The sequence below is a fragment of the Brachyhypopomus gauderio genome, unplaced genomic scaffold (genome assembly GCF_052324685.1).
Source record: "Brachyhypopomus gauderio isolate BG-103 unplaced genomic scaffold, BGAUD_0.2 sc40, whole genome shotgun sequence".
NCBI classification, from domain to species: domain Eukaryota; kingdom Metazoa; phylum Chordata; class Actinopteri; order Gymnotiformes; family Hypopomidae; genus Brachyhypopomus; species Brachyhypopomus gauderio.
Genome location: NW_027506868.1, coordinates 299091 through 320731, shown reverse-complemented (window position 1 = coordinate 320731; position 21641 = coordinate 299091). Strand labels below are relative to the sequence as shown.

Here is a 21641-nt window from a genome sequence, read left to right as displayed (position 1 = left end):
GCACTGAATATCATATTGATGCCATTTGTCTATCCTCCCGTTCTATCATTTCATTCATCCCCCCATCTCATAGAAATGCATTGATTTAATCAATCCCTTAATTTTCAAGATATAGTGATCAAACTTTGTAAATTGACTCAGGAGCTGATCCCTAACACTATACTGAATATCATATTGATGCCATTTGTCTATCCTCCCATTCTATCATTTCATTCATCCCTCCATCCTCCCATATGGACCCATTGATTTCATAACTCCCTTAATTTTCAAGATATCGTGATCGAACCTGGTGAAATGAATCAGGAGCTGATGCCTTGCACTGCCCTGAATATCATATTGATGGCATTTGTCGATCCTCCCCTTCTATCATTTCATTTATCCCTCCATCTCATAGAAATGCAATGATTTAATCAATTCCTTAATTTTCAAGATATAGTGATCAAACTTGATAAAATGACTCAGGAGCTGATGCCTAGAACTGCACTGAATATCATATTGATGTCATTTGTCCTCCCCTTCTATCATTTCATTCATCCCTCCATCCTCCTATAGGAATGCACTGATTTCATCAATCTCTTAATTTTCAAGACTTGGTGATCAGACTTGGTGAAATTACCCAAAAGCTGATCCCTAGCACTACACTGAATATCATTTAACAGTGATAACATTGAAACAACCTTTAACATCATTTAGCAGGTTGTCAACATTTAAACAGCCTTCAACATCATTTAGCAGGATATCAACATTAAAACAACCTTTAACATTAGGAGGTCAACAACATTCAAAACAACGTTTCAGCTGCTTTGCAAGCCAACATAAAGTTTGTTCACAAACTTTGCCTATCTAGTTGAGATTGCTATGTGAGGTTTAAGCAAAATTTCTTTGTCATTCAAATGATCAAAACATATGTCCTCAGTTTCAGTTTGTTTTTATAGTACATAGTACTATTTTGTAGTACACATTTTATAGTACTAGTTTTTTGTTTTTCTCAGTATATCCATGAGTGACAATCGGTTTAATTGTTCAGAAACACTCCTGAGCCACAAGCATATGTGCATGAGTTAAAGAGCATGTGCATGCACACCAGCTGTGCCCTGTGCTGCCGGTCAGTACATCATCCTTAATCTCCATCTCAATGGACCAGACCATGATGACCCAGGAGCTGTGCTGATGAGGACTAAATGGGCATGCAGAGAAACAAAGGTGTGCTGGAACAACAAAAGCCTGTAGCCTGCACATTTTAATGCTCTGTCTATCCAGACCCTTCTACAGAAATGTTGGCATTAAATGCCAGTTCAATAAATTTATGTTTGATAGGTGAGTAAAGTAGTTTCTGTTTCTCCGAAAGTACCGTGTAGTTATAGTCAATGTCTCCACTTAGTACAATACATTTCTGTTTTTGTGTACTGCAACCAATTAGCAGAATAAGAAAAATCACAAAATTACAGTTAAGCATACATTTCATAGCATCACAAAGTTTAAAATATCTGCTTTCTCTTTACATGAAAAAGATCTGCAAAAGTGTTTTAATTTATCATTTGTTATTATAGATAAAGGGTCATTTTGCTTTATTTCATGAAGTTGGGGTAAATAGAGAGTAATTTTTTAAGATTACTACTGTACAGTTTCGACTTTGTGACTCGTGCATTTTAAATGAACAAAGTTTAGGAAGGTTAGTGTGCCTTCTTCAGTGGCTGAGGGAGCCTTGCAGTGAGCCCATCACTACAACAGGTGTGGCCATAGGTTAACAGATTGGCCCATGTGTTAATTACCTGGCAGGTTAGACGGGGGACCTGCAAGGTCATTGTGGAGACACCCCTGCTGTAGTGAAATGGCAGGGCGAGAAGATGGAGACATCTAAGATAGCGTCATCACCTGCTATGTCAAAGGCTCCCAGTAGAGCTTCAGCACCACCGTAATTAAAGTGCATTGGTTCAAACTGCAAAGTTAGGTGAAAGTTTGAAGGCAACTATAGACATGTTCTGTGCACAAGAATATTTTATTTTGCAACAGCGTTGGTAATATTGGAGTGCTTTTGTCTTCAGGAAAATCTTCTAAAAGGACCTTCTAACAATAAACAACAAAAAAAGATTTGAGGTGTCTTGAGACCAACCCTGCTCACAATGACCAACCCCACCCACAATGACTTCCATCTTGGTTTGCCAGCACTTTATTCCCAAGCCAAGGGTTATTTTTATACTACTGATTCACTGGTGGAATTCCACAGCTGAGAGGAATTACTTCAAGCCAATGAAAAGAATGTAAATGCAAACATTCCAGACAGAGTCACAGCCTTGTAAGGCAGTGGCGAAAAGTGGGAGAGGATAACATTTTTATTCATATTACATCAAAGATCTTTTTAAAGTAAAACTAACAGATGTGTCTTTTTACTATTAAACAGTAAAAGATAAAAAAAAAGAAAAGCAAAATGGACAGTTAGACAGTCAGCAACATTTGCTTATTCTCTAACAGTAAAACTATTTCAACAGAATGAGGATGAAAGTGCCTTTTCCAAATACTGTTCTTGTTTCTATATACCTATATGTATGTTTATATGAAGCCTTCTGAATAAAAAAACAATATTAATAAAACAATATTTTTGTTTATATGAAACACCTTCTGAATTTATTTTTGCTTTAAAGCAATAATTCTAATAAACATGGTGGGTATATAAACTGGTGGTCAGTGAAATTACTTATCGAAATTAATAACTCAATAATGTGCATTTGATTTGTGAATTAAGAATTTTTTTTATCAATTATCAAATACATAGCAAGTACTGTGGTCTCAGAATACTCAGTACCACTTGTGCAGTTGAATGTTTCAAACAGAGACAGAAAGGCCAGCTCAGTCTTACAGCCAGCTTCGTGTTTTGTGGTCACCTATGCTGAGATCATTTTTTTCCATGCTTTTAGAATTGAGTAGAGCTTATGAACAATGAATTTAGAATTTATTAGAGCTTATGAACAATGTACAGGAGTCTCATTATAAACTACCAAGGCCCATTTGCACTGCATTTTCATACAAAGCATCCTGTTAGCCAACAGCACCGGTTTCACAGTGTTCATTTAGAACCTATACTTAATCTGTTGTACTACTCTATAACATAATATATTGCATGTGAAAAGCTATAGCATATTGCATGGGAACTCCCCCGCAATGATGCTGTAATTCATAAACCTCTAAACTGAGTTTGAACATACTGCCATACTACCTCTATGATAATTTCACTCATGTGATCATACAAATAATGTCCAGACAAAATTAATCTTAAGACATTACTATTAATCAGAAACAAACCACTGATCTACAAAGAAGATGCCTGATAAACTGTGTATGGGAACAGGTGAACAGTGTGTATTACAACACTTTCAAGTAAATCTACAAGAAAGTTGTTGGGATGAGCTTTTAAAATGATAGGATGTGGTTGATTGTAGATTTTTGAATGCACCCACCAATTACACTCCCATCTGGTGATGACAGACGCCCTATCATACACCTGGCTTATGATGGCATGCTGAGACCTTAATTATGTCCCTTGGCCTGGGACAGATGACCTTCCCACTGATTCTTTAAATACACACACACACACACACACACATACACACACACACACACACACACACACACACACACACACACACACACACACACACACACACACACACACACACATTGGTTGTCACTGAGTCACAGAGCACTCATGCCCCTTTTACACTCTGTGGTCACAGTCCTCCATAGTGTACCCACTGAGAGAACGCAAGAGGGGTCTACTGGGTGATATGAGACATCTTTAGATTAAGATGGCACTGGTTACAATTTTATTGTAGCAAACAAAACCAACATAAGCCAATATGGTTTATGAGAACATTAAATCTATCATACTGTACAGAAGCAAATAAATGTGTGCCTAAGCATAATTTTTGCCATAGGGTGGCAGCAGTGAATGGGTTTTTAGAACATGTCACCTAATGTGATTACAGGCTTTTTTCCACAGCAGACATCATACAAAATGTAAGTTGCTGGTATCTAACACACCTTCTAATTGTAAAATGACAAAATGTAGTCCTGCTATGAAGATGTAGCCAACATTGGTAAAGAAGACTGTGTGACACTGAACAAACAACAGAAAAAAGAATAGTGAAATCAGAACATTGTGTCAGCAACCTGCTGTCATAAACTGACCTGTGGAGATTCACTGTGTATCGTTTATGTCACAGATAATGCTGAAAATGAGATTTCTTGCCTTGTTCTATCACGCGTTATAACCTTTGAGTAAGGGATTCACCGGAGTCGCCATATGACGTCAGCACGAAAAAATTGCCATGGCAACCCATCTCCTTGTCATTTACATCTTGAAAGACGCTCGTGGTGGAATCACACCAGCACCTGCTAAAATGATTATTTCTGTCATAAATTCAACCGCAACATATGCCATATCTACCACATTATAATAAAAATAAACAAACAGAAAACGGCAAATAATAGGTCTAAGAAGAAGGATCTTATAGAAAGTAAAAAAATGTAGCTAAATATTGAGTTACAACATTTACATCCACATTTACATTTTATGCTAAATTAAATGCACGTGTCACCATACGCATACTGTTTAACCGTTAGTCTCACGTGTCAATCAAAGAATACCGCCAAATAACCCAGATAAATAACTTAAAAATACTTTATGATGTGGGGGCCGAGGCTAAGCTTCTGACGCCGTTACAACAGCTACATCTTGAATGATCTTGATGTTTTCTGTGACGTGTGTGCAGAGACTAATATAAGTCACGTTTAAAATGCAGCTTCCTGTCAGCTGTGTGAAGACATGTGTGTTTAGTATGGTGAGCTGCCTCTTCGTGTTCCAGCATCAGTAGAACGGAAGCAGGAATCCAGACACCAACCTTGCCGTTGTAGGTTAGTCTTCTCTCTTCTCTTCCTAGCACCAGGCATGTAGCGTTTTATACGCGTCCCATCACGTATAGGCTAACCAGAAATGAAGTTATTTGTCTAAAAAAAACTCTGCTTGACAATTCGTCCACGATTTCACCAATTTTTCAGATGTTCCGTTTTGCTTATGGTGGGCCGGTTTCTTTAAACTATGTTAACGTTATTAAGTTCCTTGGTTCAAACCCGTTGCGCCTAACTGTAGCATCATTATCGCTGTGGTCTAACGTGGGGAGGCTCCGTTACCTTAACACAACCGCTGCAGTGTTTTACTGAGGATCCCTGTTGTGTTTGTGCTGTTCTGTTCGACTTTATACGTACGTAATTATGTATTAATATCAATATACTATTATCATCTATTGCACCTAACTCAAGGTGAGAATGGTGACTAACAACGGCAAATTCTGAGAAAAACCGCACTTGCCCAAGTCGTAGTTGTAGTGCGAAATGCTTACACTGTTGTGCAAAGGGGGGATCCTTGGCGGATGCTATTTATAGCTCTCATTTCATCATTCCTGCTGCAGGCTGCATTCTAATGATAGAAGGATGGAGCTTCACACCGTGCCTTCAGAAAGGGGCCTCCTTTCGTACTTTCACTGTTTAAAAAACACTTTGGTTATATAATCTCTTATGTTTTTAACTTCATGTGCATATAAAATTTTAGAGGCGTGACACTAAATAAAACGTGACAAACGACAACAAATCTACGTCTACGTAGGAAAATGTGACCACTGAGCACATGCGTAAAAAGGGATATTTTGCAACACAAGGACATTAATAAACTATGTTTGACAGTGAAATGTCTCTTGATGCTAAGCATGATGCATACAGGCACGGCCCCTCTCGACCACTGTTGCTTCTAAGGTTGTCATAACAGATAGAGTAAGATCATTATCAAACACTTTGAGCTTTTCACTCCCTTTCCATTTTCCATGCCATATATTGTTTCTGGTATCATTCATTTCAGTGGACTGTTTTGTGGTGGTGAATGATGGCAACCTCAAACTTGACTCCATGTTAAAATGCAATGGGAAAACAATAAGCTCTATTTCTCCTGCCTTGTCTAGGCCAGTGTTTGTCATTCCTAATTCTAGAGTACTTCATTCACTGCACATTTTTTTAGTTTTCCCTGCCACCAAACACCTCTGCTAATCAGCTGATGAAATGAGTGAGTGGGGTAAGAAAGAACTCTGAAATTGTCAGGGCAGGGGAACTCTGGGTGTAATATTAAGCCAGTCCATATCCAGGCATGTCTGAAGTTTGCTAGAGAGCATTTGGATGTTCCAGAAGAGTATTGGGAGAATGTCATATGGTCAGATGAAACCAAAGTAGAACTATTTGGTAAAAACACAACTCGTCGTGTTTGGAGGACAGTGAATGCTGAGTTGCATCCAAAGAACACCATACCAACTGTGAAGCATGGGGGTGGCAACATCATGCTTTGGGGCTGTTTCTCTGCAAAGGGACCAGGGGCCATGTATTGTGAAATTTTGGGTGCAAACCTCCTTCCATCAGCAAGGGCAATGAAGATGAAACGTGGCTGGGTCTTTCAGCATGACAATGATCCCAAGCACACTGCCAGGGCAACAAAGGAGTGGCTTCGCAAGAAACATTTCAAAGTCCTGGAGTGGCCTAGCCAGTCTCCCGATCTCAACCCCGCCGACAGCCCCAAAACATCATTGCTCTAGAGGAGATCTGCATGGAGGAATGGGCCAACATACCAGCAACAGTGTGTGCCAACCTTGTGAAGACTTACAGAAAACGTTTGACCTCTGTCATTGCCAACAGAGGATATACAACGAAGTATTGAGATGAACTTTTGTTATTGACCAAATACTTATTTTCCACCATTATTTGCAAATAAATTCTTTAAAAGTCAGACAAAATGATTTTCTCAATTTTTTTTCACATTTTGTCTCTCATAGTTGAGGTCTACCTATGATGTCAATTACCGGCCTCTCATCTTTTTAAGTGGGAGAACTTGCACAATTGGTGACTGACTAAATACTTATTTTCCCCACTGTAGTTCGCGTAGGTCACCCTTTTCAACTTCAAAACAGCGAATTTCACCGAAAGGTGACAGATCTTCATGCCTGAGCCTTGTGGAGGTCTACAATTTTGTATCTGGTGTCTTTGAACAGCTCTTTGGTCTTAGCTATGTTAGAAGTTGGAGTATTACTGATTGTGTGGGGTGGACAGATGTCTTTATGCAGTTAACGACCTCAAACAGATGCTTCTATTTTAGAATAATAAGTGGAGTGGAGGTAGACTTTTTAGAGGCGGACTAACAGGTCTTTGAGGGCCAGAATTTTTGCTGGTTGGTAGGTGTTCGAATATTTAATTGCAGCAGTAACACACAAATTATAAGAATCATACATTGTTATTTCTGGATTTTTTTAGTTTATGTCTCTCACAATAGACATGCACCTAATATGAAACTTATTTCTAAGTGGGAGAACTTGCAAAGTTGCATTCTCCACCACTTTTGGAAGCAAATCTTATACTTTCACCTTGGACTTCCAGTCTGTACTCAGCACAGTTTTTTCTGTGTACTATGCCAGCCACATAATTAGTCTTTTAACATAGGACACACTATAAAACTGCTCCTCCACTCATGGCAGTTCAGTGTTCCCTTTACAAAGATCCCCTAGGACATGAAACAATTCCTTAAGATTCCGCCTCCGGAGCACACCCCCTCCTGTCAACCGACAAACCCAAAAGAAAAAATAGGCAACCAAACCATACCCACACGTCTGACTGAGTGCCTCTTCCAATTCTCCCTCAAGATTCCATCTGATGGCTGCGAGGAAACAGGTATGGGGTAGAACACACTCTGGCTCTCTCTTCTTGGGATCCCTCTCGTATTAGCGAGAGAAGGCGTCTGCCTTCGTGTTCTTAGAGCCTGGTCTGTAGGAGACAGAGAAACGAAAGTGTGAAAAAAAACACTGCCCACCTAGCCTGTCGAGAGCTTGGCTGCCTTTAAATTCTCCAGGTTCTTGTGGTCGGTATACACCATGAATGGGTGTTTTGCACCCTCCAGCCAGTGTCTCCACTGTTCCAGAGCGAGTTCTACTGCCAGAAGCTCTCGGTTGCCAACATCATAATTCTGTTCTGTTGGTCGTAATTTCTTGGAGTAGTAAGCACATGGAAATAACTTAGGCAGGTTACCCTGCCATTGGGAAAGAACAGCACCCACTCCTATCTCAGAGGCATCAATTTCAACGAAGAAGGGGAACTGAGGGTCAGGGAGATGCAGCACAGGCGCTGAAGTAAAGGCAACCTTGAGCAGGGAAAAGGCATGCTCTGCCTCCACGGTCCACTTGAAGCGCTGTCGTTGTCCACCCCATAGGAGATTTGTGAGAGGGGCTGCCAACACATGAAGCCTCTAATAAAATGTCGGTAAAAATTAGCAAAGCTCAGGAAGCGCTGTAAGTCTGTCTTAGACTGGGGAACTGACACCTTGTCAGAGTTCATGGAGACTTGCCCCGGGGAGAGAGTACAACCTAGAAATGTGACAGAGGTGAAATTCACACTTCTCAGCCTTTACATAGAGATGGTTCTGTCGCAAGTGGTTCAAACCAGCAGTGACATGATGGACATGGTCTGTAATTGAGGGGGAAAAGATAAGAATATCATCAATATTGATGAACATGAACTTGTCAATCAGATCTCAGAAAATTTCATCCATGAATGCCTGAAAGACCGAAGAGCTGTTGGCCAATCCATATGGCATTACCAAATACTCAAATCCAGTTTTGTGGACTTTGTCCCCTTTCTTCTCCACAAAAAAGAACCCTGAGGCCAAAGGGATGAATAAACCCCATATCGCCAAATCCTCCAGACAGGACAACGGATAAGTCTTCATTTTCTTAGGAAGAAGAGCCCCAGGCAAGAGGTTAATAGCGCAATCCCAAGATCTATGAGGTGGCAGATGACTGGCGCTCTCCTTGCAGAAGACATCCGAGAAACTTCAGTACTGTACTGGGATTTCCTCCAAGAGAGGGGAGTCAGGGCTCTCTATCGAGGAGGATCTGAAAGGTAGGTGTAGACAATTGGTTAGGTGGTGTGGGCTCCATTTTGCGATATCTCTTCCTTTCCAGGAAAGCACCGCCATGGGCTCACAAACTGGCGAGGCGTTCGCCACAGTGGCTTCCTGGTGTTGTGCTGCCTCAGTTTTCCCAGGAGTACTTGCATTTCCGCTGAATCCATAATAGGATGCGAAATATTCTGTAATGTATTAATCACGCAGGGAAGGATCCAAATGCGGTATAGTGCCACTTGATTGAAAATGAAACAAACGGCCGAGACAAGTAACACCAAGCACAAACAACAGTACGAAACACAGGAGTGTTGCGAAGAATGTGAGGCCGGTCCAGGGTCAAACCAGGAGAGCACAGTCCAGGAGGTACAGGAGGGCTAGGTAGGGAACAATCAGGCAAACAGATAGAACGCTCGGTATGCGGCATGATTCAGCAATACTTCGCAACCAGGAAGTGTGAAGCTACCGTTTAAATAGCTTGGGGAAATGGTGTGGCAGACGAGAGGTAGATGCAGCTAATATTTCAGAGAGAGAGGGACTGAGTGCTGTTCCTGAGAGCTGGTTTGTCTCACAGGCATCTTGCCAGATGTGGTATTAAGTTGAATGCCTAAAAATTCTGTTCTGGCCACATTGCTTGTCTTTGTTGGAATATGTAAATGCCTAACTAAGCTAAACATTACCCATGTTTGTTGGGTGATTTGTCATGATTTATGTTGCCGTACTGACAGGACACTAAGCTGGAATGTCAAGATTGGTTGCAGTGCTCACAGCACGCAGTAAATGATTGTAGGTTTTGTTAAGAGGACTCATGCAATCTTGTAGCACTTTGTGATAACGATTAGCAAACCTTATATTGCGCAGCCCTGTGTACAAAATAAATAAAAATGAAACATGATAATTGGAAATGTCAGTCATATATGCAGAAAGTCTGGGTTCAGTCTCCTAATGATTAAGCCAATCACAGCTACAAGCAAAAATCATAAAACCAAGAAAAAGGACCCATGAAAGGAACCAAGGTCAGAAGGGTAATCCGTCATCTGGTCAACAGAGGTGTCAATTCCAGGTTCAGAAAGTAAAAGTCCTCACCAGGATTTTGCTCAAGCTTGCTAGATTTTCTAATTAGTGCAATCCAGGTAAAATTAGTGGAATCAACACAATCCAGGAAGCCTGAGCAAAATCCTGGTGATGACTTTTACTTACTGAACCTGGAATTGACACCTCTGCTGGTCAACACCAGATAGTAAACTAATAGCACTTAATGAACAAAGTGATTTTCTTTTAAGTTTAACTTACATAATAAGTATTTGGCAGAGGCACATAGATTATTCAGTGAGATTATTTGGTAGTTCTAAACAAAGTCCACACAGAAAACAATTAAAAATAGTCTAGAAAGACAGCTCAAAGCGGTTGTGATGGGCTACTTACTAAAAAGTCTCCATAACACCCAAGAGTAGTGTTGATCCCTTGACACCTTGGGGGTGGAAATCGGTTAACTTAGCTTCAATAAGCCCATATATCTAAGTTATTTATTTTGCTATATTTATATTTATTTCAGACAGTAATAATGGAAGTAGAGAACAACTCAGGCATTTGCTACTTCTGTCACCATTTTGTAACTCTTTTAGTGAGCTAAAAAAAAGACTGTTATTCTAAAGCCTAACAGTGTATAAATTATTCTGCTCTGTGGATGATGGTAGGAGTTCTGGTACACACAACTGACTGACATCTCACAGCATTAGGCATTTCTTTCTTAAAGCAGTCACATACTTGAGGGCCTCTGGGGCCTGCATAGCATGGCATATTCCAGAATGAACCCTTCATCACAGCTGTAGGGGGCACCTCCGCACCTCTGTTCAGTCAGGATAGAGTCTTTGTTTTTTCTGCCTACTAAGATTTTGCACATGTATTTCAAAATGTTTTAACATTTTCACATTTCTTCATATTTGGGTCTTAATATGAGACAAAATCATTTGCGTGGGTGAACAAAAATGAACATAAACAATGTATACATGTATGGATCCTTTTGGCTGCATCCGTACCTCCCCGAGCATGTATGCTTATGGACTTATTGTTTTTCCTTTTTAAAGAACTGGTAAGAATGTCCTGCTTGTCATCACAGGTTTATATGGAGGTATTTGTAACAGTAGGGTTATTTGGCAATGTGTAGCAGAGGTGTTATTTGTGGAGCAATTGATTGAGTTTACAAGCCTCCAGACCCTTCCAATTGCTGTTTTCTCCACACCAGGTTGTGTCATGCTGTGTGGATTGTAAAGTGTTTCTTGCTTTGAAAAAAAAACAGGTGCAGAACACACTGAACAAAAGACACGATGCCCTTTCCTCGTGAAAGCTAAATAGATCTATTACATTTTCCAAACACATTTGAGATTTTCCATCAAGTTGGCATGGCTGCCAAGTCCCCAGAATAATGTCTTTCTGCGTAGGGAAGTGTTCAGAGGACAGCAGCTGGGTGCAGTTGTTTATCTCTCCCTGTCATGCACATATCTAAAGCCAACATACACCCACATACATACTCACTGCCTGTATTTAAACATTAAACAGTGGTCTGGTTTTTAAAGTGTCGATTAAAATAGACTGAATTCACAATATTTTAAAATCACTAACTAATTTTATACATTACAAATCACTTCATCCATAAAGTACTGCAACACATTAAAGAATTTAGCTTTGTTGTTGCCAATGCCACATTTAAACCCTATCTGCCAGCATAAAAAGGTGTTGGCTTTCTTACATCTTTGTCCCTTCACTTGTTTGGTTGTGTCATGGGACTATTGAGCAATTGTTGTTCTTTTGCAAGGCTACTGTGGTTTGTAGCACCTCTGGAGTATCTCAAGGTTAAGTGCTTTTCTCAACAGCACTACTGTTGATAACCAGTAATGGATGCATAAGGACGAGTGCTTACAGTAAATCCTGCTGCTCAGACTCCTTCTAGTACAGAGCCCTTACCCACTGACCCACTGTCATCCTCCAATGCTGGGGTTAAGCCACAGCCCACTACAATTGCCATTGATTTGAAAAGGTGAGGACAAGATGTGACCAAACTGTAGAATGTCTGTGCATGTTTGGGGAGACATGACACCCATGTAGAGGTGTTGTCTCAACGGAAATTAACAAGCAAACAGTGACTTTTCCTGACAAAAAATAATGTTGCAGTCAGATATGCTCTCTAAAAAACAAGGACAGGCCACATTAAGTAGAATACTTAGTCATTCATTCAGTTCAGTACGTGCCGTGTAGTTCTAAACAATATCTTCTTGACATATGGCAAAAAATCTGATATCCGATGTCACATTAACCAACAAGGACCAACAAGCTTGATGCAATAAAAACACAAAAAAGAACAATTTAGATTATCACATTCTCCATTGTTATGTACCAGGCTACTGTACAATGTTGTTTTGGCATTTTGCAGTTTGCATCTGACGCTGCTGGCTGATCCCAGAAAGTCACTTAATTATAAGTTACAATAAGATATAAATTAATAGAATGCAAATGTTCAAAACTGGAAAAGCACTTCCTAACACTGAATATTTAGAATGACAAAGAAATCTTTGTTTGCATGTTTCATGTTAGGAGTTCTATCATTTTTTTAAAAGTGCTTTTTCATGTTATTAGGGATGTTTATTTTGCCTGTGGCCATCTTAAAATGGATGTCCTCATTGGAAAAACTAGGATTAAAAAATATATATATAATGGTAGGATGGGTTGTTTAGAAATGTCATGCTGTATTAACTTTTCTGCTACTGGTATGACGATAATAACAATAGCTCATGCTAGAAATTATATATAATGTTCAACAAAGTTGCAAATCTGCAGTTTTATATAAGGTTCTGTATAATGTTGAAATATTTTTGCTTTGTGGCAGCATGCTTTTTGATGAACAGCTCTGTAACAAAAATAAATAATGAGGAATACTAGCTGTGGCCCATGTCTATGAAGTTCTAGTTTTAGTTATTTCATGCAATATTAACAAAACTAAAAGTAAAATGGATATACCATGTCACTGATCACTTTTGAAATGTAACTGATCATATTTTCCCTGTGGGTTTTGCATTTCATTAATTTTCTGAAATTAAGATTTTAAATCCAGTGTATTGGAACATCAACAAAGGGAGTGGAAAACCATATAGGCTAGTATAGAGCTTCAGAATAGTAAAAAAAAAAAAGCAGGACTTGATTAATTCTCATTACTTGGAAAATCACTGTGTCATGCTATAGCCCTCCCTTTGGGTGTGTGTGTCATCTCCGTTTAGTTCATATGTGTACTTCCGTGGGTGTGGGTTTGTGTGAGTATGTTCATTGGTCTCACCTGTGGCTCGTGTCATCGGGGTTTGCGTTATTCTTCTATTTCACGTGCATTTACGCAGTGTCCTGTGCTCGTCTTTGTCTGAGTCTGCTTCGTGCGTGTTATGTGTTGTGCAAGATTGTGCTACTGAGATAGCCTATGTTTAACGTTTGTGTGTAAACCTGCAACTCGTCTCTGCATCCTCCAGCCCCTCACACACGTTACACACAGTATTGTTCCAGTAATGCTCACCAGCTATAAATTTATCATCACAAATTTTGAGTTGAGCCTTCATACTTTCACAACCCATAACAACAATTTAAATGTGATAATAAACCAGATTTTTCACATCTCCCAAAATGGTTATTGGTTATTTTCTTGAGCCACAGGGAAACACAGGCCCTAAGCAGCAGCCTAGACAAGACAGCAGTCATCTACTCTCCTGAACTCTCTGCAAGCCAAGTTAGGGGCCACAAATGGAGCATTTTAATTAAAAACTGCTGAGATGCAAAGATCTGAAGAGGTGAAAGTATGCCAGCACACCAAGGTTCCGCACACAAATGTCCACGCATTTACCACAAAAGAAAGCAAATTAAGTAACAATTACTGAGACATGAATGGAAATAGTTTTTGCATAGTCCTACTGTAAATGTAAATGTTTGCCCTCGGCTCATATGTTCGCAGAAACTAGTTGACTAATGTGCTGGTTGCATCGCTTCTCTATCTGAATCTATTTAGTTGCCAGAACCTGGTTAGAGACGGCCTGCAAACTATTGCTATTGCATGAAATTACACATGTAATTAAAAACATTAGTGGAAGTGATTATTCTTAAAATAGAAACAGATTAAAAATGAACCCACATTACCATGCTTAAGAATGTGATTGTGTGCATTGTTTTAAATGTGTGCATTGTTTTAAATTGTAACAATGCTATGCATTTGTGCATGAATGGACACTCTCAGTAGTTTAAGAGTTTGACCTCTTAGACCTTTTTATGGTGTTTTCATATCAGATACTGTGATGGCTTCTGCACCAAATGCACTTCATTTGCAACTTATAAGCAGACGGCATGGGTGTCCATCAAGATGTTTGCTTGCATTCCAGTCTTCTCCACCTCCCTGCTGCCTATTTCCTGGGAGATTTCTATTGCCATGGTGACAGCAAGCTGCTTATTTCATCCTGGCTAGGGCATAGGGGTTGAACAGAGGTGGGCTGCATGGCTCCCCTCTTTATGTCGTCCTATCTAGAGCAAATCTGGGCAAACCCGAGGAGTAGCACCATCATTAGAGGACCTGTGCTGCGCACCTGTGTCTGCCTCATATTTCACTATACGCACTATATGCATTTGAAGCAATGGAATCATATAAATATGACAAAGGCTTGATTACTGGTGGTGATTTTCTTTTTTATTTCCAGTTGGTAATTAGGTCATCTGTAATGAGCCCTGGAAGCATCTTAATCACATCAGGAGCTTAGCTGCTGGAAAAGGAGAGTTCCATGGTGTATATTTACATGGGCTCATCTGGAACATATCAATTACTATAAAGGAAATTGAAGGAAGTATTATCAGCAGGAGCTGCTCCCAGTTTCAGGACTTAGATGATGTGCTTATTCAGCCAACATTTAAACGAACTGGAACCAAAAGTAAGACTTGTGTAAAAATAGGATAAGAAACTAATTAATTAATTAAGAGGGAGGTGGTTATGTTATTAAGGCCATTATATAATATATATATATATATATATATATATATATATATACTACACTATATATATACTATATACTATACTACTGTATATTATATAGATACTCAAGTTAGGACTGCAAAATGCAAGCATAGAAGACGTCTGTCTAAAACGTCCTGTTTCTCCGCAAAGTTTGTGTACTTTACTAGAATGTTTATATATTGACGTATCTTACCTAAGTACACTGCAGTTACTTATTTCACATCTATATATATATATATCCAGGTGCAGCTCAATTAAATAAATAATTTTGCTACATCCAGTGCCCTTCAGTGCTCAACATATATTGATAGAAGCAGATTAAGATTATGCTTCAATACAATTTAAAGAGTTTAAATACAGCCCTTACAGGCAAAGAATGGCAATGTTATCCTAACATGGTTACTTAGCAGATCCCAAGCCTAGCCACACTCATAGGAAAACCTGTAATTTAAAAAGCTATTCCTGAATCTAATTCTTTCATTTGCCAGCTAATTATTTACACCCTCGCTGATAACATGTCTGTCAGTGGTGGGTGTAATGACTGGCTGTCACCCATTAAAACCCCTGTTCTTTAAAAACTTCCCCCAAGATTGATTCACTGCACTGCAACTATGATGCTTGGCTGCATTTGAGGTCCTTCACTGTCCTGATGTTATTCATTCTAGATTTTAGCTGAGGGCATATCACAAAACCTTTAACTCTCTGGCCTCCCCCTCCATTTTGATACTGTTTGCCTATCTGCCTTCTGTCCTCCAGTAATGAGTAATAGATTTAAGAGTTTTAAGTAATATTTTAATCTATTAGATTTAATAGCTTTAAGTAATAGATTTGATACTCAATGAAGAGGAAGAAAAACATTACATCATATGACACCAAATTTGTTTTGATGAATTTTGACCATTTAGGATGTAGTAACTACAAAATAGGATCTTGGTTGCCTAAAAGGTAGATTCCACATGTAGGCAACATTAATTCAACACACACTGACTCGATGCTTGCCTAATATCCCATGGTTTTAAATTTTCAAGTGCAATATCTACATTTTAATTCCAAAGTTTAATTATTAAAACCTTTAAAGGTGAATAATTAAAAAGTCTCATGCATGCATATCAGGAAAATCACAGACACCACATTTTAAATAAAGAAACAGTGTGAATTAATATTAATATACAGCTTTTTTATCACTAGCCTAGTCATGTTCCTTTCTCCTGACTTGTTTCCTAATTAACAAAGAGTGAATAATTTTAATCAATTAGAGGTTTGTTTGTTGCCCATCCTGCATATTAGATTATAATCCTAGCTAGTATCTCCATAATGGTTGATATGTGAAATCAATGTGTATAAAAATAAATATTTATATAAATAAGTAATATAAAAAATGTCTTAGCTTTTACAGCCTGGGGGTAAATTCAATTTTTTATCCCTTACGGCTTCATCTTTGAGTGATTGCTTTACCTCCAGGCATAAGGTTGTCAGAGAGTGTTTCTGTGTTAACAGACGTGATTTTTATCAAATGCAGTTTGACCAATAGTGATGACGTTAAAATGTTCAGCTACATGCTGACAAGACTCTATTGGCTCTTTATTGTGTGTGTAGACAGACAACTTGTTGTTGCTCATGACGGTGATGAGGTAAATTTAGAGCAGGCCTAATGCACCAACTCACCGACAATGAAGTGCTTAAATGGGAGTGTTTCACACACTCAGGGCCTCGAGTACTAATGCTGACATCAGAGGAAATGGTAGAGTGAAAGTAGGTCTGCAGAGGAAGCGAGTGTGGGCATAACCTTGAGATATAAATTCACTGTTTTTTTCCCCTTACCTCTCACTGTGGCTGTGTGTCTTTCATGACATTGCATCTAAAGGGTTAATTTCCTGCTTAAATTTATCTAAAATGTCAAAATAGATAACAGTTAGTAAATTACTTTTCCAATATACGATCACATTGGTCTTAGTGCATTTATTTAAATGCATATGCATTTCAGCTGCTCAGTTGAATTTTTTGACACACACTGGCATGTGTTTATTTCTCCCTCAAAAAGGAAGATCATGACAGAGGCTGTACATGTTGCAAGATTATCGCCTCTGTGCATGTGTCTGTGTGTGGGTGTGTGTGTGCATGCACAGGATGGCTGCATGCTTATGTATAAAGGGTAAAGAGTAAAAAGAGCATGAGTGTGGTGACTTATAAGGCAGTGCAGTGCAGTTTGGGGTGTAATTGAGCACAACCATGGCTGTATTGTGTGTATCTTCACTTTTATGGGAGCAAACTGACAGGTCACAGGAGGGCTATTACTATTACACAGGAGGTAAATACTGACATTTTGTGGGGTTTAGAAATATAAACAGTATGTTTTCCTGGTAGTGTTCATTTTCCTAGACCTCTTATTAACAGGTATTTATACTTTTTCATTTTTAGACATGGATATTTGCTAACATTTTTGGTATAAGCTGTATACCTGCTGTAGTTGCTGCTGTAACTTTGTTTCTCTGCGTTTTCCCTAACCAGTTTGAGAGTAGCAATGCTCACCTAATGACAAATTCTGCTTCACAGTATCTCTCTATCTTTTCCTCCTTCAACCCATTTTCCTTCTATTCCCTCTGAGGCCCAGGAGGCTTAACTCTGACCGCAGTCAATATGGGTCCAATTATGAACTAAGCAGTCCAGTGCATAGCACTGGTTTTCATGCAGTGCCTATGTGGCCAGTCTAGCTGCTTATGGCTCAGTGATCATGTTATTTCCAGATGGAAGGAAAGCCTGAATTCCTTTAATCTTTTCTTGTTGTTCTCTCACAGAAACAATACAGCATATCCTCTTTTTCTGCAGTGCAAATTCATAAATAAACATTATAAAACCTCAGGCATCCCAAGAAGCCATTACAGCACTGGTAGATTGCAAAATTAGCTCAGTTAAACAGTATGATTCTTGTATGTTTGGAATTCAAATTGTGTGTTTTTTTTAGTTTAGAACAAAAGCTGTCAATGTTACAAACAAACACTGGAAGTAAACAGTAACGATAACAACTTTTGTAATTAAAAGTTGTAACTATGATACTATAGCCTGCAAATGTCTCTAAACGTGCTCAAACTCATCCAGGTCAGCGCCTGTAACGCTTTCGTTTTTACCTTTATTGTTCACACTGAGTCATATTGCCTTCAGAAAGACGTTGCCTATAGCCCACCAGGCCTAAATTAAGACCTAGATGCTATTTTAACGTGTTGAGAGTAGTTTGTAGGAATGAATTTGACATACGAAAGTATTTGTGTGTGTGTGTGTGTGTGTGTGTGTGTGTGTGTGTGTGTGTGTGTGTGTGTGTGTGTGTGTGTGTGTTTCCGCTGACTTCCAATACGTGTTAGGAGTTAGCACGTTTTATTCTGAAATATAGAAGCAGAAATTGGACTTCAAACATGCCTTGGCCAGTCAACCTCATGTGGGGTAAGCGGGAATTTCATGTAAATTTGACTTTTCGACAGAATGCTCATTTAAATGCCTGAGCTGACGCTTAAAAAATTAAAATGGGTACACCGAAACTAACGCTACAAGTAACAGAAGTATTACTACACGTCACGTTACTGTCGTTTTCAAATTACTACCGCTAGATAACATCTGATCTTATGGCAGCAGATCTTAGCTGGTAGCTATAGCACCTAAAGCTACTGTATGGTTGGATCTCACCAAAAATATAAAAGATTTTAAGTGTGAATAATTCAAACATTTAGTTTGAAATTTAAGTTTGAAGAATGCTAACACAAAAAATGTTTGCAGTTAGCCTATTACTGTTATTTAGTCTTACCTTTTGGCAAATAGCTTGTTTTCTTTATTATTATTTGTTCTGTACATTTATTAAGTGTTTTAATTAATTTATATTTATATGTAATTATACCTAAGATACGATGTCTGGGTTTCACATGGTCACATTTCATCACTTCACACATAACCTCTCAAAACCTAGTACCTTCATAGCTCTTCATAGGGTTTCTTATTTAAGGTGTTGATATGTTGGTCACTTTCAAATATGGTTTAATTAATATTAACTCAACGGTTGATGTGTGGATTCAGGCTCGTTTATGCATCAGCACTGGTTTAAATGTATAATTTTAGCACTGGAAATGGGGAACATAAAATAATAACTGAGCCTAGTATTAAGACTATTTTTAAGTATTTTAAGTATACGTGCTAGTAACATTTAGAAATGATACTCAGTTCATTAATTTATGGTCCTAATAGACACCATGTAATCATTCATATTAAGGATGATTTAGTCTAATATGTAGATAGCAATCAGTGGGTATTACATCAGGCAGTAAATACTGTATCATAAATGCTTTCTCTGTCCACCCTCTCTTCTTCTCGTCTCTCATTTCTCATCTCATCTTCGTCGAGTTGGCACCCTGCTGACCCACCATGTGGCTGAGGGATTAGAAGATGCATGTGATGGTTTATTATTCACACCCTTCCCACGCTCACACACACACTTTACAAATGCATATGCTGCTATAAAGGATGTGCATTTGGAAATTGCTACGTATGAATAAGAAGCATTGTATTTTTTGTGCCATCCGTTGTGTGTGTAGTGTGTCATCCAAACAGCCAGGGGAGGGAGAATAGCAGTGAGCAAATTGTGTGATTCATACTCTAGACCATCCTGACTAATCTGAGGAAAGTAAGTTTGAGTAGAATGAGGAATGAAACTTTTTCGTGCCCAAATGTTGCCAGTTATTAAATTTGAGTGAATGGATGTAAATGGATGGCTAAACATTGACCAGCCACGGCACAACATTACAACTACTGAGCGGTAACGTGAACAGCACTGATTCATTACAGTGGGGGATATTTTGGGTAGCAAATGAAGTCAGTTCTTGAAGTCAATGTGTTGGGAGCAGGAAAAATGTGTAAGCATGAGGATCTAAGCAACTTTGACAAGGGTCGAATTATGATGGCTAGAGAGGGTCAGAGCTTGTCCAAAAACCCCTGTGGGGTATTCCTGGTATGCAGTGATTAGTATCTACCAAAGAGGTGCAAGGAAGGACTACTCGCAAACCAGTGACAAGGTAATGAGTGTCCAGGGCTCATAGATACACATGGGGAGCAGAGGTTAACACATTTAGTCTAAATACTACTGAAGAGCTAATTGTTCAATTTCTGAAACAGAGAGGTATCAAGGCACATGACATCACTGCTTGCTGCATATAGAGATGCTTAGTCACAGACTGGTCAGAGCCCATTCTGTCCAGTGGTGAATGCACCCACGATGGACATGAAGGCATCAGAACTGGGCATTGGAGCAATAGAAGATGGGGACTTGGTCTGATTCATTGTTTTCCTTTACCTCATGTGAACAACCGAGAATCTGCTGGAAGAACAAGTCCGATCCATAAAGGCCCCACCTCAGAACTTACAGGACTCAAATGATCAGCTGTTAACATTTTGGTATTAGATGCCTAAAGACACTTTAAGAGGTTTTATGGAGTCCTTACCTTGCCAGGTCAAATCTATTCTGGCAGCATGAGGGGGACCTACACAATAATTAGGCAAGGGCTTCTTAAGTTTTGGCTGATCAGTGTAAATCTATATTCCTGTTCTTGCAGAAGAAAAAAACAAGAAAGAGAAATAAAAAAGGCATCACCCTGCCCCCAACAAATATGTGTTTTGTGCTTATACATCAGGTATAGTGTACATGTGCAATTAGTGTTGCCACCTGTCCCGGTTTTCCCGGGACTGTCCCGGTTTTCACGTGCCTGTCCCGGTTTTCCTGGGCTGTCCCGGTTTGTCCCGGTTTTTCGTCTTTTTAATATTCGGTCCCGGCAAAAAAACTAGGTTAGTTCAAACCATGATTCAGACTGTTTCTGCACACTTTAAATCTGTTTTTTTTCTCGATGTGTCCATTTTAAACCCCTCCGGTAACGTTTTACGTTACGTTTACGTTCGCCACCCCGCGCTCAACAACTTACGTTCGCCGCCACACACCGCAATCACACCCCCCCCCCCCCCCCGCTCAACAACCTACGTTCGACACCCCCCCCCCCCGTCAAGATTACACTAGCTCAGTATGACAGTGTCCTTGTTTTTTGTCAGACCTAGGTGGCAACCCTATGTGTAATTGTGCCTACATTTTACATGCAATCTAATACACACATTCTGGCTCTTAAATCATGAGCTCGCCATGAAACCAGCACAATCTGTTCTTAAAATAATGAGTCATTATTAGTCAAATGAACACTGAGTTGGGAGACTTCAGGTCCACCTTACTGTATATATATTAGGGGTGGGCATAGATTAATTTTTTTAATCTAGATTAATCTCACTGAAATCTTGAAATTAATCTAGAATAATCTACACTGATAAAAATACTGTGCTTGATCTACTTAAAAAAATCAAAGCAACTTTTTGCATCAGATTATTATGTAGATCAAATACAACTAGTTTTTGTATGAACTACTTAATTTTCTTTGTGCAAAAAATAACTTTGCATGTTCAGTCAACTTGATTTTGCAAGTCCAGTCAACTTGATTTTGCAAGTCCAGTCAACTTGATTTTGCAAGTCCAGTCAACTTAACTTAGTGTTCCTTGGCATTGTTTTGTGTGTGATGTACTTAACTTTAAGAATTTCAGATGTTTGTTTTTGGGTGC

General features: G+C 39.1%; 1 protein-coding gene and 1 long non-coding RNA gene across 4 annotated transcripts in view; one reads left to right on the top strand and one right to left on the bottom strand.

Annotated features, from left to right (window-relative positions):
• Window positions 1-1921: 1921 nt before the first annotated feature.
• LOC143485780 (uncharacterized) lies at window positions 1922-5364 on the bottom strand. The gene is made up of 3 exons (XR_013123031.1): window positions 4899-5364; window positions 4186-4392; window positions 1922-3570 (listed from the first exon to the last, which is right to left on the bottom strand). It is a non-coding gene; the product is annotated as an uncharacterized LOC143485780 (long non-coding RNA).
• The window catches only part of dgkg (diacylglycerol kinase, gamma), a 101882-nt gene continuing 85001 nt past the window's right edge, over window positions 4761-21641 (top strand). The window contains exon 1 of one of the 3 annotated variants that reach the window (XM_076985317.1): window positions 4761-4911. The gene's annotated coding sequence lies outside the window, so the exon portion shown is untranslated. Of the gene's footprint in view, window positions 4912-17266; window positions 17320-21641 lie in introns of those variants that run through there. The other 2 variants (XM_076985318.1, XM_076985319.1) reach the window with 2 other exon arrangements.